The sequence below is a fragment of the Ambystoma mexicanum genome, chromosome 10 (assembly GCF_040938575.1).
Source record: "Ambystoma mexicanum isolate Mex_15411 chromosome 10, UKY_AmexF1_1, whole genome shotgun sequence".
NCBI lineage: Eukaryota > Metazoa > Chordata > Amphibia > Caudata > Ambystomatidae > Ambystoma > Ambystoma mexicanum.
In genome coordinates this window covers 1,289,040,542-1,289,062,709 of record NC_090932.1, presented here as the reverse complement: position 1 = coordinate 1,289,062,709, position 22,168 = coordinate 1,289,040,542, and positions in this window count along the sequence as shown.

The window sequence follows — 22,168 nt, the reverse complement described above, 5'->3', positions numbered from 1 at the left end:
CTTGGCACACCATTGCGGTTGATTTTATTGTAGAACTTCCTCCGTCTGAAGGATATACCTGTATCATGGTCGTTGTGGACTGTTTTTCCAAAGCGGCTCATTTTGTTCCATTCTTTAGAATACCTACTGCTTCACAGATGGCAACGGCATTTCTTCAGGAGATATACAGGTTACACGGATTACCGCAGAAGATCATATCCGACCGAGGGTCTCAATTCTTGTCATCTTTCTGGAGTCAACTATGCAGTCATCTCGACATTCATCGTGCACTTAGTTCTGGTTATCATCCTCACACCAACGGCCAGACAGAAAGGACTAACCAGACTCTAGAACAGTATCTTCGCTGTTTTGCCAATGCCACCCAATCTAACTGGAAGTCGCATCTAGTGTTTGCCGAAATCTCCTATAACAACACGGTTCATTCAGCTACGCGCCTGAGTCCGTTTTTCTGTTTGTCTGGCTTGCATCCTAGATTGGTACCCTTTTGTCCTGTATCTTCAAGTGCAGTTCCTTCTGCTGATCATCTCGTCACTTCCATCCAGGATCTACACTCCTTGGCACGCAGTACTTTGGCGGAGGCACAGGCACGGATGAAGCGACAGGCTGATAAGGGAAGGTCCCCGGAACCTGCTTTCCAGGTGGGAGATCTGGTTTGGTTAACCTCCAAGCATCTTCCCATACGTAATTTGCCCACTAAATTGGCTCTCCGATATTTTGGCCCTTTCAGGATCACTAAGCGCCTGTCTGCTGTGGCTTTTCGCTTGCGATTACCTCAGACATGGCGGGTGCATCCAGTTTTCCATGTCTCCCTGTTGAAACCATACGTGGTTGACACTTTTGGCCGATCTGCCTCTCGTCCTACGCCTGTATTTGTCCGGGGGTCCCCTGAATTTGAGGTACAAGAAATGTGCGATTCTCGCATCAGGCGTGGGGTACTCCAGTATCTAGTGGACTGGAAGGGCTACCCAGCCTGTGATAGGACTTGGGAACCACGTAGTTATGTACATGCTCCCCGCCTGATCCATGATTTTTATCGCCGCTTTCCTTGGAAACCTGGGGCTCCTGGCCTTTCTGGGAGGGGGCAAAGTGTTACCACCTCACTTACCTGTCGGAGGGGGCGCGCCTATGGGTCCCGACGCGCCCCATCCTGGCGCTGTTATCCCCGATACCGGCTGGGGGGACCGCGGTCATCCGCGGCACTCGGCGCTTCCGGGGTTTCTGTGTCCCGGGGTCTGCGCATGCGCGGAAGACCGCGTCTCGGTCTTCGCGCATGCCCAGTCCTCGAGACGCTTGGGAAGCCACAAGCTTGCTTCCCAAGCCTCGTTTCGGGCCCGGCAGCGCTCGGGGATAGCACGGCTTGCGTTCCAAGCCTCCTGAGTGCTGCCGGCCCTATTTAAGGAGCGAGATCCCGAGACTCGCCGCGTCTCAACGCGGTTTGTCTTTCGGATCGTGTTTTCGCTCCTGTAGCCTCCTGCTACTCCAGTTTCCTGTTGATCCCTGCTCCAGCCTTGCTCTTCTTCCTACCCTACAGCCTTGCCTGCTCCAGCCCAGCCCTCAGCCTTGCCTGCTTCTGCCTGCCCTACAGCCTTGCCTGCTTCTGCCTGCCCTACAGCCTTGCCTGCTTCAGCCTGCCCTACAGCCTTGCCTGCTTCAGCCTGTCCTGCAGCCTTGCCTGCTCCAGCCTAGCCTCAGCCTTGCCTGCTTCAGCCTGCCCTTCAGCCTTGCCTGCTTCAGCTTGCCCTTCAGCCTTGCCTGCTTCTGCTAGTCCTTCATCCTTACCACCTACAGCCTTGCTCCACGGCTTTGTCTTCCACGACCTACCTGCCTCTCTCTTCCTGCATTCCAGCTGCTTCCAGTTACGAACTCTCTACTCTGCTCTACTATTGGGTTCCCAGTTGTTTTCCCTGGAATCTGGCCTTATATATTTTGCAGACATTTACTTCACTCATCAGCCTACCTTTGTGTTCCTCTCTGAAGAATACCACAGCATACAGTCCGCAACTCAATCTTGCAGACTGCTCCGGCGCCACAAGAATCAGGAAGGAGCACACTTGTGGCGTTGGGAGCTGGTCCACCCCTAACCCTGTTGACTTCAGGGAAAGGGCTGCACCGGTTTCTCGCGTTACATCATCTACCGAAACCTGTCGGACAGCCTGGCGACCACACCACGAACAACTACCGGAAGCCCAGGTACTCTGCGTCCTAGAGACGCCATCTTTAACAGATTGAGACGCCTACCTTCCGACTCCGAGATGGACGAGGCTCAAGATCTCCGGGAGGAGATGCGTGTTCTTCGGGCCGAAATGACAGCACTCCGTCAAGAGAACATCGGTCTAAGACAGATGGTGTCACAATCCTCCGGGGTATCGTCTCAGGGAGAAGGGGCTATGTCCCAGACTACACCCATCAAGTTTGACGGAGACCCAAGACGTGTGGCAGAGTTTTGCAATCATTGCAGAATACATTTTCTCTTTAGAGCCTCTCATTTCAGTTCTGACAAAGCCAAGATAGGATATATTTTGGGTAATTTGACTGGAAATGCCCTGGCTTGGGCCGCCCCATTGGTGTCCGCCAATAGCCCCATACTCAATGACTTCGCAGCTTTTGAAAAAGCATTTCTGGAGGTTTTTCAATCACCTAATTTGGCCTCCACAGCCCAGAATCAATTGATGGATTTGAAACAGGGTGTTATGGATATCATAGCCTACATTGGCCGTTTCCGTCAATTGGCAACTGACTCCCAGTGGCCTGAGATAACTCAAAAGACTTTGTTCCGAAGAGGTTTAAGAGAGGAGTACAAGGACGAATTACTACATATTCCAGAGCCAGACACCCTACTACAATTAATTGAACAAGTGTTGCGAATAGATCACAGATTGGCAGAACGGAAGGGTGAGAGACGACGAGCTGAACGGATGTTCACTAGACCACCCAACGCTCAGGCTGGAAATTCCGGGCCTTCGGACTCCGGCCCCGAACCCATGCAGTTGGGAGCCGTTAGGGGTCCGCTCTCGGAAGCTGAACGGAAACGCAGACGAAATTTAAGACTTTGCTTATACTGTGGGGCTGCTGGGCATTTCCTGGGTACTTGTCCTTTACGCCCACAAAGGAAGTCGGAAAACTAGTAGGCCTGTCGTCAGTAGGAAGGGCAACGACAGGTCCAGATTCGTATTCAGTCCTTTCCAGTTCCGCCTTTTTTCAGCCCATGCAACCGGCTGTTTTACTGGTGGTAAGGATCAAGTTATCATGGTTAAACAAGGAGACAGAGGTGCTAGGCTTGTTGGATTGTGGGGCATCCGGAAACTATATAGACGAGACATTTGCAGTCTGCCATGAAATACCCTTGCTCACCCGGAGAAGTGTCTTGCCCGTCGAGGTTATCGATGGAACCCCATTATCTTCTGGTCCAATTCGTCAACAAACCATGTGCCTACATATGCAGATTAAAGAACATGGGGAAAGAATCGTCTTGGATGTCATCAGATCACCCTCCTATCCCGTGGTCTTGGGTTTACCTTGGCTTCTTCACCATAATCCTACCATCGATTGGGGAGCTCGCATTTTGGATTTCACCTCATCTCTCTGCCTCCAAGATTGCTGTTTGCCTGGTGTGTCAAGAAAGGAGATTTCCTCCATACCCCTCACAAGGGGTACTGGCTCTCCTGAATTCTGTGCTTTGTTGTCTGTCCCTCAGGAATATGCCGAATTCCAGCCAGTATTTTCTGAACCCGAAGACATACCACTACCACCTCATCGACTATTTGACTGTACTATTGATTTGGTACCTGGTTCTGTGATACCTCCTGGGAAGGTATACGCCTTATCCCTTACTGAGAAGGCGGTTCTTCAGGAATACTTGTCGGACTGTATCAGGAAGGGATACATCACTCCCTCGAAATCACCAGCTGGATTCCCGCTATTTTTTGTGAAAAAGAAGGAAGGAACCCTACGACCCTGTATTGACTACCGTCAATTAAATGATATCACAAGAAAGGATAGATATCCATTGCCTTTAATTCGGAGCATCATGGAGTCCCTTCGAACTGCCCAGGTGTTTACTAAGTTGGATCTAAGAGGCGCTTATCATCTAATTCGAATTAAAGACGGAGACAAATGGAAGACGGCTTTTAAGACCCCCTTTGGGCATTACGAATACCGGGTCATGCCATTCGGGTTATGCAATGCCCCGGCTGTTTTTCAGCGTTTTATGGATAACATTTTTGGTGATCTAATCGGGATATCCGTTTGGGTGTACCTCGATGATATCCTCATTTTTTCCGTCTCCCTGAAGCAACATGTGGAACATGTTCAAGAGGTGCTTCGACGTTTGTCTCAGAACCATCTGTACGTTAAGCTTGAGAAGTGTTCTTTTCATCAAAGAAGAATGGAGTTTCTGGGCTATGTGATCAGTGGCACAGGAATCTTCATGGATCCAGCCAAGGTACAAGCCATTCAAGATTGGACTCAGCCTTCTGATGTGAAGTCCCTTCAGCGATTCTTGGGATTTGCTCATTTCTATCGGCAATTTATACCCCATTTCTCCCCACACACGGCTCCCTTAACTCAACTAACGAGCAGTAAAACACCTTTTCTTTGGAATGCACAGGCCACCAAGGCTTTCAACGTCTTGAAACAAGCCTTTAGAACTGCTCCCATTTTGCGTCATCCAAATGACGAGATGCCATACGTTGTAGAAGCCGACGCCTCCGATTTTGCTGTCGGTGCAGTCCTTTTGCAAAAGGAACCAGGAACTGATGTGGAACACCCCGTGGCATACTTTTCTCGCAAGCTCTCGCCTAGCGAACAAAATTACGCAGTAATTGAGAAGGAATTGTTGGCAATAAAGGCTGCATTTGAAGAGTGGAGGCATCATCTCCTTGGAGGCCGGCATTCTGTGGAAGTACGTACTGACCACCGAAATTTGCAGTATTTGAAGTCTCTTCAGTGCCGAACCTCTCGTCAAGCCCGGTGGGCCTTCTTTTTCTCTCACTATGACTTTCATATCACATACATCCCCAGTGCTCAGAATGTAAAGGCCGATGCTTTGTCTCGATCCTTGGAGGTAGAAGCAAGAAAGCAGTGCAGGGATGAGCTAATAATATCCCCAAGGCATTTCCTGTTCGCACTCTCGCCTTATCTTCAGAAGATTCTACAAGACACAAATTCCGATCCCGATCGGGAAGACCTCATGAGGCATCCACAGGTTACTGAAGAGAATGGGCTGCTTTTCTTCCGGAACAGGCTGTATATCCCCACAACCACTCGTCGGATTCTTGTGCTTCAGGGGTTTCACGACTCCCGAGTGGGTGGCCATCGTGGAATAGGAGCAACTCGAGAAGCAATATCCAGACAGTTCTGGTGGCCTGGTTGGGCAGATGATGTCGCACGTTATGTAAAGAGTTGTCCTGTTTGTGCCCAGGTGAAGATTCCCAGGAAGAGGCCCCTGGGTTTGCTTCATCCCACCGAGATTCCTCCTTACCCTTGGCACACCATTGCGGTTGATTTTATCGTAGAACTTCCTCCGTCTGAAGGATATACCTGTATCATGGTCGTTGTGGACTGTTTTTCCAAAGCGGCTCATTTTGTTCCATTCTTTAGAATACCTACTGCTTCACAGATGGCAACGGCATTTCTTCAGGAGATATACAGGTTACACGGATTACCGCAGAAGATCATATCCGACCGAGGGTCTCAATTCTTGTCATCTTTCTGGAGTCAACTATGCAGTCATCTCGACATTCATCGTGCACTTAGTTCTGGTTATCATCCTCACACCAACGGCCAGACAGAAAGGACTAACCAGACTCTAGAACAGTATCTTCGCTGTTTTGCCAATGCCACCCAGTCTAACTGGAAGTCGCATCTAGTGTTTGCCGAAATCTCCTATAACAACACGGTTCATTCAGCTACGGGCCTGAGTCTGTTTTTCTGTTTGTCTGGCTTGCATCCTAGATTGGTACCCTTTTGTCCTGTATCTTCAAGTGCAGTTCCTTCTGCTGATCATCTCGTCACTTCCATCCAGGATCTACACTCCTTGGCACGCAGTACTTTGGCGGAGGCACAGGCACGGATGAAGCGACAGGCTGATAAGGGAAGGTCCCCGGAACCTGCTTTCCAGGTGGGAGATCTGGTTTGGTTATCCTCCAAGCATCTTCCCATACGTAATTTGCCCACTAAATTGGCTCTCCGATATTTTGGCCCTTTCAGGATCACTAAGCGCCTGTCTGCTGTGGCTTTTCGCTTGCGATTACCTCAGACATGGCGGGTGCATCCAGTTTTCCATGTCTCCCTGTTGAAACCATACGTGGTTGACACTTTTGGCCGATCTGCCTCTCGTCCTACGCCTGTATTTGTCCGGGGGTCCCCTGAATTTGAGGTACAAGAAATTTGCGATTCTCGCATCAGGCGTGGGGTACTCCAGTATCTAGTGGACTGGAAGGGCTACCCAGCCTGTGATAGGACTTGGGAACCACGTAGTTATGTACATGCTCCCCGCCTGATCCATGATTTTTATCGCCGCTTTCCTTGGAAACCTGGGGCTCCTGGCCTTTCTGGGAGGGGGCAAAGTGTTACCACCTCACTTACCTGTCGGAGGGGGCGCGCCTATGGGTCCCGACGCATCCCATCCTGGCGCTGTTATCCCCGATACCGGCTGGTGGGACCGCGGTCATCCGCGGCACTCGGCGCTTCCGGGGTTTCTGTGTCCCGGGGTCTGCGCATGCGCGGAAGACCGCGTCTCGGTCTTCGCGCATGCCCAGTCCTCGAGACGCTTGGGAAGCCACAAGCTTGCTTCCCAAGCCTCGTTTCGGGCCCGGCAGCGCTCGGGGATAGCACGGCTTGCGTTCCAAGCCTCCTGAGTGCTGCCGGCCCTATTTAAGGAGCGAGATCCCGAGACTCGCCGCGTCTCAACGCGGTTTGTCTTTCGGATCGTGTTTTCGCTCCTGTAGCCTCCTGCTACTCCAGTTTCCTATTGATCCCTGCTCCAGCCTTGCTCTTCTTCCTACCCTACAGCCTTGCCTGCTCCAGCCTAGCCCTCAGCCTTGCCTGCTTCTGCCTGCCCTACAGCCTTGCCTGCTTCTGCCTGCCCTACAGCCTTGCCTGCTTCAGCCTGCCCTACAGCCTTGCCTGCTTCAGCCTGTCCTGCAGCCTTGCCTGCTCCAGCCTAGCCTCAGCCTTGCCTGCTTCAGCCTGCCCTTCAGCCTTGCCTGCTTCAGCTTGCCCTTCAGCCTTGCCTGCTTCTGCTAGTCCTTTATCCTTACCACCTACAGCCTTGCTCCACGGCTTTGTCTTCCACGACCTACCTGCCTCTCTCTTCCTGCATTCCAGCTGCTTCCAGTTACGAACTCTCTACTCTGCTCTACTATTGGGTTCCCAGTTGTTTTCCCTGGAATCTGGCCTTATATATTTTGCGGACATTTACTTCACTCATCAGCCTACCTTTGTGTTCCTCTCTGAAGAATACCACAGCATACAGTCCGCAACTCAATCTTGCAGACTGCTCCGGCGCCACAAGAATCAGGAAGGAGCACACTTGTGGCGTTGGGAGCTGGTCCACCCCTAACCCTGTTGACTTCAGGGAAAGGGCTGCACCGGTTTCTCGCGTTACATCATCTACCGAAACCTGTCGGACAGCCTGGCGACCACACCACGAACAACTACCGGAAGCCCAGGTACTCTGCGTCCTAGAGACGCCATCTTTAACAGATTGAGACGCCTACCTTCCGACTCCGAGATGGACGAGGCTCAAGATCTCCGGGAGGAGATGCGTGTTCTTCGGGCCGAAATGACAGCACTCCGTCAAGAGAACATCGGTCTAAGACAGATGGTGTCACAATCCTCCGGGGTATCGTCTCAGGGAGAAGGGGCTATGTCCCAGACTACACCCATCAAGTTTGACGGAGACCCAAGACGTGTGGCAGAGTTTTGCAATCATTGCAGAATACATTTTCTCTTTAGAGCCTCTCATTTCAGTTCTGACAAAGCCAAGATAGGATATATTTTGGGTAATTTGACTGGAAATGCCCTGGCTTGGGCCGCCCCATTGGTGTCCGCCAATAGCCCCATACTCAATGACTTCGCAGCTTTTGAAAAAGCATTTCTGGAGGTTTTTCAATCACCTAATTTGGCCTCCACAGCCCAGAATCAATTGATGGATTTGAAACAGGGTGTTATGGATATCATAGCCTACATTGGCCGTTTCCGTCAATTGGCAACTGACTCCCAGTGGCCTGAGATAACTCAAAAGACTTTGTTCCGAAGAGGTTTAAGAGAGGAGTACAAGGACGAATTACTACATATTCCAGAGCCAGACACCCTACTACAATTAATTGAACAAGTGTTGCGAATAGATCACAGATTGGCAGAACGGAAGGGTGAGAGACGACGAGCTGAACGGATGTTCACTAGACCACCCAACGCTCAGGCTGGAAATTCCGGGCCTTCGGACTCCGGCCCCGAACCCATGCAGTTGGGAGCCGTTAGGGGTCCGCTCTCGGAAGCTGAACGGAAACGCAGACGAAATTTAAGACTTTGCTTATACTGTGGGGCTGCTGGGCATTTCCTGGGTACTTGTCCTTTACGCCCACAAAGGAAGTCGGAAAACTAGTAGGCCTGTCGTCAGTAGGAAGGGCAACGACAGGTCCAGATTCGTATTCAGTCCTTTCCAGTTCCGCCTTTTTTCAGCCCATGCAACCGGCTGTTTTACTGGTGGTAAGGATCAAGTTATCATGGTTAAACAAGGAGACAGAGGTGCTAGGCTTGTTGGATTGTGGGGCATCCGGAAACTATATAGACGAGACATTTGCAGTCTGCCATGAAATACCCTTGCTCACCCGGAGAAGTGTCTTGCCCGTCGAGGTTATCGATGGAACCCCATTATCTTCTGGTCCAATTCGTCAACAAACCATGTGCCTACATATGCAGATTAAAGAACATGGGGAAAGAATCGTCTTGGATGTCATCAGATCACCCTCCTATCCCGTGGTCTTGGGTTTACCTTGGCTTCTTCACCATAATCCTACCATCGATTGGGGAGCTCGCATTTTGGATTTCACCTCATCTCTCTGCCTCCAAGATTGCTGTTTGCCTGGTGTGTCAAGAAAGGAGATTTCCTCCATACCCCTCACAAGGGGTACTGGCTCTCCTGAATTCTGTGCTTTGTTGTCTGTCCCTCAGGAATATGCCGAATTCCAGCCAGTATTTTCTGAACCCGAAGACATACCACTACCACCTCATCGACTATTTGACTGTACTATTGATTTGGTACCTGGTTCTGTGATACCTCCTGGGAAGGTATACGCCTTATCCCTTACTGAGAAGGCGGTTCTTCAGGAATACTTGTCGGACTGTATCAGGAAGGGATACATCACTCCCTCGAAATCACCAGCTGGATTCCCGCTATTTTTTGTGAAAAAGAAGGAAGGAACCCTACGACCCTGTATTGACTACCGTCAATTAAATGATATCACAAGAAAGGATAGATATCCATTGCCTTTAATTCGGAGCATCATGGAGTCCCTTCGAACTGCCCAGGTGTTTACTAAGTTGGATCTAAGAGGCGCTTATCATCTAATTCGAATTAAAGACGGAGACAAATGGAAGACGGCTTTTAAGACCCCCTTTGGGCATTACGAATACCGGGTCATGCCATTCGGGTTATGCAATGCCCCGGCTGTTTTTCAGCGTTTTATGGATAACATTTTTGGTGATCTAATCGGGATATCCGTTTGGGTGTACCTCGATGATATCCTCATTTTTTCCGTCTCCCTGAAGCAACATGTGGAACATGTTCAAGAGGTGCTTCGACGTTTGTCTCAGAACCATCTGTACGTTAAGCTTGAGAAGTGTTCTTTTCATCAAAGAAGAATGGAGTTTCTGGGCTATGTGATCAGTGGCACAGGAATCTTCATGGATCCAGCCAAGGTACAAGCCATTCAAGATTGGACTCAGCCTTCTGATGTGAAGTCCCTTCAGCGATTCTTGGGATTTGCTCATTTCTATCGGCAATTTATACCCCATTTCTCCCCACACACGGCTCCCTTAACTCAACTAACGAGCAGTAAAACACCTTTTCTTTGGAATGCACAGGCCACCAAGGCTTTCAACGTCTTGAAACAAGCCTTTAGAACTGCTCCCATTTTGCGTCATCCAAATGACGAGATGCCATACGTTGTAGAAGCCGACGCCTCCGATTTTGCTGTCGGTGCAGTCCTTTTGCAAAAGGAACCAGGAACTGATGTGGAACACCCCGTGGCATACTTTTCTCGCAAGCTCTCGCCTAGCGAACAAAATTACGCAGTAATTGAGAAGGAATTGTTGGCAATAAAGGCTGCATTTGAAGAGTGGAGGCATCATCTCCTTGGAGGCCGGCATTCTGTGGAAGTACGTACTGACCACCGAAATTTGCAGTATTTGAAGTCTCTTCAGTGCCGAACCTCTCGTCAAGCCCGGTGGGCCTTCTTTTTCTCTCACTATGACTTTCATATCACATACATCCCCAGTGCTCAGAATGTAAAGGCCGATGCTTTGTCTCGATCCTTGGAGGTAGAAGCAAGAAAGCAATGCAGGGATGAGCTAATAATATCCCCAAGGCATTTCCTGTTCGCACTCTCGCCTTATCTTCAGAAGATTCTACAAGACACAAATTCCGATCCCGATCGGGAAGACCTCATGAGGCATACACAGGTTACTGAAGAGAATGGGCTGCTTCTCTTCCGGAACAGGCTGTATATCCCCACAACCACTCGTCGGATTCTTGTGCTTCAGGGGTTTCACGACTCCCGAGTGGGTGGCCATCGTGGAATAGGAGCAACTCGAGAAGTAATATCCAGACAGTTCTGGTGGCCTGGTTGGGCAGATGATGTCGCACGTTATGTAAAGAGTTGTCCTGTTTGTGCCCAGGTGAAGATTCCCAGGAAGAGGCCCCTGGGTTTGCTTCATCCCACCGAGATTCCTCCTTACCCTTGGCACACCATTGCGGTTGATTTTATCGTAGAACTTCCTCCGTCTGAAGGATATACCTGTATCATGGTCGTTGTGGACTGTTTTTCCAAAGCGGCTCATTTTGTTCCATTCTTTAGAATACCTACTGCTTCACAGATGGCAACGGCATTTCTTCAGGAGATATACAGGTTACACGGATTACCGCAGAAGATCATATCCGACCGAGGGTCTCAATTCTTGTCATCTTTCTGGAGTCAACTATGCAGTCATCTCGACATTCATCGTGCACTTAGTTCTGGTTATCATCCTCACACCAACGGCCAGACAGAAAGGACTAACCAGACTCTAGAACAGTATCTTCGCTGTTTTGCCAATGCCACCCAGTCTAACTGGAAGTCGCATCTAGTGTTTGCCGAAATCTCCTATAACAACACGGTTCATTCAGCTACGGGCCTGAGTCCGTTTTTCTGTTTTTCTGGCTTGCATCCTAGATTGGTACCCTTTTGTCCTGTATCTTCAAGTGCAGTTCCTTCTGCTGATCATCTCGTCACTTCCATCCAGGATCTACACTCCTTGGCACGCAGTACTTTGGCGGAGGCACAGGCACGGATGAAGCGACAGGCTGATAAGGGAAGGTTACCGGAACCTGCTTTCCAGGTGGGAGATCTGGTTTGGTTATCCTCCAAGCATCTTCCCATACGTAATTTGCCCACTAAATTGGCTCTCCGATATTTTGGCCCTTTCAGGATCACTAAGCGCCTGTCTGCTGTGGCTTTTTGCTTGCGATTACCTCAGACATGGCGGGTGCATCCAGTTTTCCATGTCTCCCTGTTGAAACCATACGTGGTTGACACTTTTGGCCGATCTGCCTCTCGTCCTACGCCTGTATTTGTCCGGGGGTCCCCTGAATTTGAGGTACAAGAAATTTGCGATTCTCGCATCAGGCGTGGGGTACTCCAGTATCTAGTGGACTGGAAGGGCTACCCAGCCTGTGATAGGACTTGGGAACCACGTAGTTATGTACATGCTCCCCGCCTGATCCATGATTTTTATCGCCGCTTTCCTTGGAAACCTGGGGCTCCTGGCCTTTCTGGGAGGGGGCAAAGTGTTACCACCTCACTTACCTGTCGGAGGGGGCGCGCCTATGGGTCCCGACGCGCCCCATCCTGGCGCTGTTATCCCCGATACCGGCTGGGGGGACCGCGGTCATCCGCGGCACTCGGCGCTTCCGGGGTTTCTGTGTCCCGGGGTCTGCGCATGCGCGGAAGACCGCGTCTCGGTCTTCGCGCATGCCCAGTCCTCGAGACGCTTGGGAAGCCACAAGCTTGCTTCCCAAGCCTCGTTTCGGGCCCGGCAGCGCTCAGGGATAGCACGGCTTGCGTTCCAAGCCTCCTGAGTGCTGCCGGCCCTATTTAAGGAGCGAGATCCCGAGACTCGCCGCGTCTCAACGCGGTTTGTCTTTCGGATCGTGTTTTCGCTCCTGTAGCCTCCTGCTACTCCAGTTTCCTGTTGATCCCTGCTCCAGCCTTGCTCTTCTTCCTACCCTACAGCCTTGCCTGCTCCAGCCTAGCCCTCAGCCTTGCCTGCTTCTGCCTGCCCTACAGCCTTGCCTGCTTCTGCCTGCCCTACAGCCTTGCCTGCTTCAGCCTGCCCTACAGCCTTGCCTGCTTCAGCCTGTCCTGCAGCCTTGCCTGCTCCAGCCTAGCCTCAGCCTTGCCTGCTTCAGCCTGCCCTTCAGCCTTGCCTGCTTCTGCTAGTCCTTCATCCTTACCACCTACAGCCTTGCTCCACGGCTTTGTCTTCCACGACCTACCTGCCTCTCTCTTCCTGCATTCCAGCTGCTTCCAGTTACGAACTCTCTACTCTGCTCTACTATTGGGTTCCCAGTTGTTTTCCCTGGAATCTGGCCTTATATATTTTGCGGACATTTACTTCACTCATCAGCCTACCTTTGTGTTCCTCTCTGAAGAATACCACAGCATACAGTCCGCAACTCAATCTTGCAGACTGCTCCGGCGCCACAAGAATCAGGAAGGAGCACACTTGTGGCGTTGGGAGCTGGTCCACCCCTAACCCTGTTGACTTCAGGGAAAGGGCTGCACCGGTTTCTCGCGTTACATCATCTACCGAAACCTGTCGGACAGCCTGGCGACCACACCACGAACAACTACCGGAAGCCCAGGTACTCTGAGTCCTAGAGACGCCATCTTTAACAGATTGAGACGCCTACCTTCCGACTCCGAGATGGACGAGGCTCAAGATCTCCGGGAGGAGATGCGTGTTCTTCGGGCTGAAATGACAGCACTCCGTCAAGAGAACATCGGTCTAAGACAGATGGTGTCACAATCCTCCGGGGTATCGTCTCAGGGAGAAGGGGCTATGTCCCAGACTACACCCATCAAGTTTGACGGAGACCCAAGACGTGTGGCAGAGTTTTGCAATCATTGCAGAATACATTTTCTCTTTAGAGCCTCTCATTTCAGTTCTGACAAAGCCAAGATAGGATATATTTTGGGTAATTTGACTGGAAATGCCCTGGCTTGGGCCGCCCCATTGGTGTCCGCCAATAGCCCCATACTCAATGACTTCGCAGCTTTTGAAAAAGCATTTCTGGAGGTTTTTCAATCACCTAATTTGGCCTCCACAGCCCAGAATCAATTGATGGATTTGAAACAAGGTGTTATGGATATCATAGCCTACATTGGCCGTTTCCGTCAATTGGCAACTGACTCCCAGTGGCCTGAGATAACTCAAAAGACTTTGTTCCGAAGAGGTTTAAGAGAGGAGTACAAGGACGAATTACTACATATTCCAGAGCCAGACACCCTACTACAATTAATTGAACAAGTGTTGCGAATAGATCACAGATTGGCAGAACGGAAGGGTGAGAGACGACGAGCTGAACGGATGTTCACTAGACCACCCAACGCTCAGGCTGGAAATTCCGGGCCTTCGGACTCCGGCCCCGAACCCATGCAGTTGGGAGCCGTTAGGGGTCCGCTCTCGGAAGCTGAACGGAAACGCAGACGAAATTTAAGACTTTGCTTATACTGTGGGGCTGCTGGGCATTTCCTGGGTACTTGTCCTTTACGCCCACAAAGGAAGTCGGAAAACTAGTAGGCCTGTCGTCAGTAGGAAGGGCAACGACAGGTCCAGATTCGTATTCAGTCCTTTCCAGTTCCGCCTTTTTTCAGCCCATGCAACCGGCTGTTTTACTGGTGGTAAGGATCAAGTTATCATGGTTAAACAAGGAGACAGAGGTGCTAGGCTTGTTGGATTGTGGGGCATCCGGAAACTATATAGACGAGACATTTGCAGTCTGCCATGAAATACCCTTGCTCACCCGGAGAAGTGTCTTGCCCGTCGAGGTTATCGATGGAACCCCATTATCTTCTGGTCCAATTCGTCAACAAACCATGTGCCTACATATGCAGATTAAAGAACATGGGGAAAGAATCGTCTTGGATGTCATCAGATCACCCTCCTATCCCGTGGTCTTGGGTTTACCTTGGCTTCTTCACCATAATCCTACCATCGATTGGGGAGCTCGCATTTTGGATTTCACCTCATCTCTCTGCCTCCAAGATTGCTGTTTGCCTGGTGTGTCAAGAAAGGAGATTTCCTCCATACCCCTCACAAGGGGTACTGGCTCTCCTGAATTCTGTGCTTTGTTGTCTGTCCCTCAGGAATATGCCGAATTCCAGCCAGTATTTTCTGAACCCGAAGACATACCACTACCACCTCATCGACTATTTGACTGTACTATTGATTTGGTACCTGGTTCTGTGATACCTCCTGGGAAGGTATACGCCTTATCCCTTACTGAGAAGGCGGTTCTTCAGGAATACTTGTCGGACTGTATCAGGAAGGGATACATCACTCCCTCGAAATCACCAGCTGGATTCCCGCTATTTTTTGTGAAAAAGAAGGAAGGAACCCTACGACCCTGTATTGACTACCGTCAATTAAATGATATCACAAGAAAGGATAGATATCCATTGCCTTTAATTCGGAGCATCATGGAGTCCCTTCGAACTGCCCAGGTGTTTACTAAGTTGGATCTAAGAGGCGCTTATCATCTAATTCGAATTAAAGACGGAGACAAATGGAAGACGGCTTTTAAGACCCCCTTTGGGCATTACGAATACCGGGTCATGCCATACGGGTTATGCAATGCCCCGGCTGTTTTTCAGCGTTTTATGGATAACATTTTTGGTGATCTAATCGGGATATCCGTTTGGGTGTACCTCGATGATATCCTCATTTTTTCCGTCTCCCTGAAGCAACATGTGGAACATGTTCAAGAGGTGCTTCGACGTTTGTCTCAGAACCATCTGTACGTTAAGCTTGAGAAGTGTTCTTTTCATCAAAGAAGAATGGAGTTTCTGGGCTATGTGATCAGTGGCACAGGAATCTTCATGGATCCAGCCAAGGTACAAGCCATTCAAGATTGGACTCAGCCTTCTGATGTGAAGTCCCTTCAGCGATTCTTGGGATTTGCTCATTTCTATCGGCAATTTATACCCCATTTCTCCCCACACACGGCTCCCTTAACTCAACTAACGAGCAGTAAAACACCTTTTCTTTGGAATGCACAGGCCACCAAGGCTTTCAACGTCTTGAAACAAGCCTTTAGAACTGCTCCCATTTTGCGTCATCCAAATGACGAGATGCCATACGTTGTAGAAGCCGACGCCTCCGATTTTGCTGTCGGTGCAGTCCTTTTGCAAAAGGAACCAGGAACTGATGTGGAACACCCCGTGGCATACTTTTCTCGCAAGCTCTCGCCTAGCGAACAAAATTACGCAGTAATTGAGAAGGAATTGTTGGCAATAAAGGCTGCATTTGAAGAGTGGAGGCATCATCTCCTTGGAGGCCGGCATTCTGTGGAAGTACGTACTGACCACCGAAATTTGCAGTATTTGAAGTCTCTTCAGTGCCGAACCTCTCGTCAAGCCCGGTGGGCCTTCTTTTTCTCTCACTATGACTTTCATATCACATACATCCCCAGTGCTCAGAATGTAAAGGCCGATGCTTTGTCTCGATCCTTGGAGGTAGAAGCAAGAAAGCAGTGCAGGGATGAGCTAATAATATCCCCAAGGCATTTCCTGTTCGCACTCTCGCCTTATCTTCAGAAGATTCTACAAGACACAAATTCCGATCCCGATCGGGAAGACCTCATGAGGCATCCACAGGTTACTGAAGAGAATGGGCTGCTTTTCTTCCGGAACAGGCTGTATATCCCCACAACCACTCGTCGGATTCTTATGCTTCAGGGGTTTCACGACTCCCGAGTGGGTGGCCATCGTGGAATAGGAGCAACTCGAGAAGCAATATCCAGACAGTTCTGGTGGCCTGGTTGGGCAGATGATGTCGCACGTTATGTAAAGAGTTGTCCTGTTTGTGCCCAGGTGAAGATTCCCAGGAAGAGGCCCCTGGGTTTGCTTCATCCCACCGAGATTCCTCCTTACCCTTGGCACACCATTGCGGTTGATTTTATCGTAGAACTTCCTCCGTCTGAAGGATATACCTGTATCATGGTCGTTGTGGACTGTTTTTCCAAAGCGGCTCATTTTGTTCCATTCTTTAGAATACCTACTGCTTCACAGATGGCAACGGCATTTCTTCAGGAGATATACAGGTTACACGGATTACCGCAGAAGATCATATCCGACCGAGGGTCTCAATTCTTGTCATCTTTCTGGAGTCAACTATGCAGTCATCTCGACATTCATCGTGCACTTAGTTCTGGTTATCATCCTCACACCAACGGCCAGACAGAAAGGACTAACCAGACTCTAGAACAGTATCTTCGCTGTTTTGCCAATGCCACCCAGTCTAACTGGAAGTCGCATCTAGTGTTTGCCGAAATCTCCTATAACAACACGGTTCATTCAGCTACGGGCCTGAGTCCGTTTTTCTGTTTGTCTGGCTTGCATCCTAGATTGGTACCCTTTTGTCCTGTATCTTCAAGTGCAGTTCCTTCTGCTGATCATCTCGTCACTTCCATCCAGGATCTACACTCCTTGGCACGCAGTACTTTGGCGGAGGCACAGGCACGGATGAAGCGACAGGCTGATAAGGGAAGGTCCCCGGAACCTGCTTTCCAGGTGGGAGATCTGGTTTGGTTATCCTCCAAGCATCTTCCCATACGTAATTTGCCCACTAAATTGGCTCTCCGATATTTTGGCCCTTTCAGGATCACTAAGCGCCTGTCTGCTGTGGCTTTTCGCTTGCGATTACCTCAGACATGGCGGGTGCATCCAGTTTTCCATGTCTCCCTGTTGAAACCATACGTGGTTGACACTTTTGGCCGATCTGCCTCTCGTCCTACGCCTGTATTTGTCCGGGGGTCCCCTGAATTTGAGGTACAAGAAATTTGCGATTCTCGCATCAGGCGTGGGGTACTCCAGTATCTAGTGGACTGGAAGGGCTACCCAGCCTGTGATAGGACTTGGGAACCACGTAGTTATGTACATGCTCCCCGCCTGATCCATGATTTTTATCGCCGCTTTCCTTGGAAACCTGGGGCTCCTGGCCTTTCTGGGAGGGGGCAAAGTGTTACCACCTCACTTACCTGTCGGAGGGGGCACGCCTATGGGTCCCGACGCGCCCCATCCTGGCGCTGTTATCCCCGATACCGGCTGGGGGGACCGCGGTCATCCGCGGCACTCGGCGCTTCCGGGGTTTCTGTGTCCCGGGGTCTGCGCATGCGCGGAAGACCGCGTCTGGTCTTCGCGCATGCCCAGTCCTCGAGACGCTTGGGAAGCCACAAGCTTGCTTCCCAAGCCTCGTTTCGGGCCCGGCAGCACTCGGGGATAGCACGGCTTGCGTTCCAAGCCTCCTGAGTGCTGCCGGCCCTATTTAAGGAGCGAGATCCCGAGACTCGCCGCGTCTCAACGCGGTTTGTCTTTCGGATCGTGTTTTCGCTCCTATAGCCTCCTGCTACTCCAGTTTCCTGTTGATCCCTGCTCCAGCCTTGCTCTTCTTCCTACCCTACAGCCTTGCCTGCTCCAACCTAGCCCTCAGCCTTGCCTGCTTCTGCCTGCCCTACAGCCTTGCCTGCTTCTGCCTGCCCTACAGCCTTGCCTGCTTCAGCCTGCCCTACAGCCTTGCCTGCTTCAGCCTGTCCTGCAGCCTTGCCTGCTCCAGCCTAGCCTCAGCCTTGCCTGCTTCAGCCTGCCCTTCAGCCTTGCCTGCTTCAGCTTGCCCTTCAGCCTTGCCTGCTTCTGCTAGTCCTTCATCCTTACCACCTACAGCCTTGCTCCACGGCTTTGTCTTCCACGACCTACCTGCCTCTCTCTTCCTGCATTCCAGCTGCTTCCAGTTACGAACTCTCTACTCTGCTCTACTATTGGGTTCCCAGTTGTTTTCCCTGGAATCTGGCCTTATATATTTTGCGGACATTTACTTCACTCATCAGCCTACCTTTGTGTTCCTCTCTGAAGAATACCACAGCATACAGTCCGCAACTCAATCTTGCAGACTGCTCCGGCGCCACAAGAATCAGGAAGGAGCACACTTGTGGCGTTGGGAGCTGGTCCACCCCTAACCCTGTTGACTTCAGGGAAAGGGCTGCACCGGTTTCTCGCGTTACATCATCTACCGAAACCTGTCGGACAGCCTGGCGACCACACCACGAACAACTACCGGAAGCCCAGGTACTCTGCGTCCTAGAGACGCCATCTTTAACAGATTGAGACGCCTACCTTCCGACTCCGAGATGGACGAGGCTCAAGATCTCCGGGAGGAGATGCGTGTTCTTCGGGCCGAAATGACAGCACTCCGTCAAGAGAACATCGGTCTAAGACAGATGGTGTCACAATCCTCCGGGGTATCGTCTCAGGGAGAAGGGGCTATGTCCCAGACTACACCCAGTAGTCTGGGACTACTAAGTTTGACGGAGACCCAAGACGTGTGGCAGAGTTTTGCAATCATTGCAGAATACATTTTCTCTTTAGAGCCTCTCATTTCAGTTCTGACAAAGCCAAGATAGGATATATTTTGGGTAATTTGACTGGAAATGCCCTGGCTTGGGCCGCCCCATTGGTGTCCGCCAATAGCCCCATACTCAATGACTTTGCAGCTTTTGAAAAAGCATTTCTGGAGGTTTTTCAATCACCTAATTTGGCCTCCACAGCCCAGAATCAATTGATGGATTTGAAACAGGGTGTTATGGATATCATAGCCTACATTGGCCGTTTCCGTCAATTGGCAACTGACTCCCAGTGGCCTGAGATAACTCAAAAGACTTTGTTCCGAAGAGGTTTAAGAGAGGAGTACAAGGACGAATTACTACATATTCCAGAGCCAGACACCCTACTACAATTAATTGAACAAGTGTTGCGAATAGATCACAGATTGGCAGAACGGAAGGGTGAGAGACGACGAGCTGAACGGATGTTCACTAGACCACCCAACGCTCAGGCTGGAAATTCCGGGCCTTCGGACTCCGGCCCCGAACCCATGCAGTTGGGAGCCGTTAGGGGTCCGCTCTCGGAAGCTGAACGGAAACGCAGACGAAATTTAAGACTTTGCTTATACTGTGGGGCTGCTGGGCATTTCCTGGGTACTTGTCCTTTACGCCCACAAAGGAAGTCGGAAAACTAGTAGGCCTGTCGTCAGTAGGAAGGGCAACGACAGGTCCAGATTCGTATTCAGTCCTTTCCAGTTCCGCATTTTTTCAGCCCATGCAACCGGCTGTTTTACTGGTGGTAAGGATCAAGTTATCATGGTTAAACAAGGAGACAGAGGTGCTAGGCTTGTTGGATTGTGGGGCATCCGGAAACTATATAGACGAGACATTTGCAGTCTGCCATGAAATACCCTTGCTCACCCGGAGAAGTGTCTTGCCCGTCGAGGTTATCGATGGAACCCCATTATCTTCTGGTCCAATTCGTCAACAAACCATGTGCCTACATATGCAGATTAAAGAACATGGGGAAAGAATCGTCTTGGATGTCATCAGATCACCCTCCTATCCCGTGGTCTTGGGTTTACCTTGGCTTCTTCACCATAATCCTACCATCGATTGGGGAGCTCGCATTTTGGATTTCACCTCATCTCTCTGCCTCCAAGATTGCTGTTTGCCTGGTGTGTCAAGAAAGGAGATTTCCTCCATACCCCTCACAAGGGGTACTGGCTCTCCTGAATTCTGTGCTTTGTTGTCTGTCCCTCAGGAATATGCCGAATTCCAGCCAGTATTTTCTGAACCCGAAGACATACCACTACCACCTCATCGACTATTTGACTGTACTATTGATTTGGTACCTGGTTCTGTGATACCTCCTGGGAAGGTATACGCCTTATCCCTTACTGAGAAGGCGGTTCTTCAGGAATACTTGTCGGACTGTATCAGGAAGGGATACATCACTCCCTCGAAATCACCAGCTGGATTCCCGCTATTTTTTGTGAAAAAGAAGGAAGGAACCCTACGACCCTGTATTGACTACCGTCAATTAAATGATATCACAAGAAAGGATAGATATCCATTGCCTTTAATTCGGAGCATCATGGAGTCCCTTCGAACTGCCCAGGTGTTTACTAAGTTGGATCTAAGAGGCGCTTATCATCTAATTCGAATTAAAGACGGAGACAAATGGAAGACGGCTTTTAAGACCCCCTTTGGGCATTACGAATACCGGGTCATGCCATTCGGGTTATGCAATGCCCCGGCTGTTTTTCAGCGTTTTATGGATAACATTTTTGGTGATCTAATCGGGATATCCGTTTGGGTGTACCTCGATGATATCCTCATTTTTTCCGTCTCCCTGAAGCAACATGTGGAACATGTTCAAGAGGTGCTTCGACGTTTGTCTCAGAACCATCTGTACGTTAAGCTTGAGAAGTGTTCTTTTCATCAAAGAAGAATGGAGTTTCTGGGCTATGTGATCAGTGGCACAGGAATCTTCATGGATCCAGCCAAGGTACAAGCCATTCAAGATTGGACTCAGCCTTCTGATGTGAAGTCCCTTCAGCGATTCTTGGGATTTGCTCATTTCTATCGGCAATTTATACCCCATTTCTCCCCACACACGGCTCCCTTAACTCAACTAACGAGCAGTAAAACACCTTTTCTTTGGAATGCACAGGCCACCAAGGCTTTCAACGTCTTGAAACAAGCCTTTAGAACTGCTCCCATTTTGCGTCATCCAAATGACGAGATGCCATACGTTGTAGAAGCCGACGCCTCCCATTTTGCTGTCGGTGCAGTCCTTTTGCAAAAGGAACAAGGAACTGATGTGGAACACCCCGTGGCATACTTTTCTCGCAAGCTCTCGCCTAGCGAACAAAATTACGCAGTAATTGAGAAGGAATTGTTGGAAATAAAGGCTGCATTTGAAGAGTGGAGGCATCATCTCCTTGGAGGCCGGCATTCTGTGGAAGTACGTACTGACCACCGAAATTTGCAGTATTTGAAGTCTCTTCAGTGCCGAACCTCTCGTCAAGCCCGGTGGGCCTTCTTTTTCTCTCACTATGACTTTCATATCACATACATCCCCAGTGCTCAGAATGTAAAGGCCGATGCTTTGTCTCGATCCTTGGAGGTAGAAGCAAGAAAGCAGTGCAGGGATGAGCTAATAATATCCCCAAGGCATTTCCTGTTCGCACTCTCGCCTTATCTTCAGAAGATTCTACAAGACACAAATTCCGATCCCGATCGGGAAGACCTCATGAGGCATCCACAGGTTACTGAAGAGAATGGGCTGCTTTTCTTCCGGAACAGGCTGTATATCCCCACAACCACTCGTCGGATTCTTGTGCTTCAGGGGTTTCACGACTCCCGAGTGGGTGGCCATCGTGGAATAGGAGCAACTCGAGAAGCAATATCCAGACAGTTCTGGTGGCCTGGTTGGGCAGATGATGTCGCACGTTATGTAAAGAGTTGTCCTGTTTGTGCCCAGGTGAAGATTCCCAGGAAGAGGCCCCTGGGTTTGCTTCATCCCACCGAGATTCCTCCTTACCCTTGGCACACCATTGCGGTTGATTTTATCGTAGAACTTCCTCCGTCTGAAGGATATACCTGTATCATGGTCGTTGTGGACTGTTTTTCCAAAGCGGCTCATTTTGTTCCATTCTTTAGAATACCTACTGCTTCACAGATGGCAACGACATTTCTTCAGGAGATATACAGGTTACACGGATTACCGCAGAAGATCATATCCGACCGAGGGTCTCAATTCTTGTCATCTTTCTGGAGTCAACTATGCAGTCATCTCGACATTCA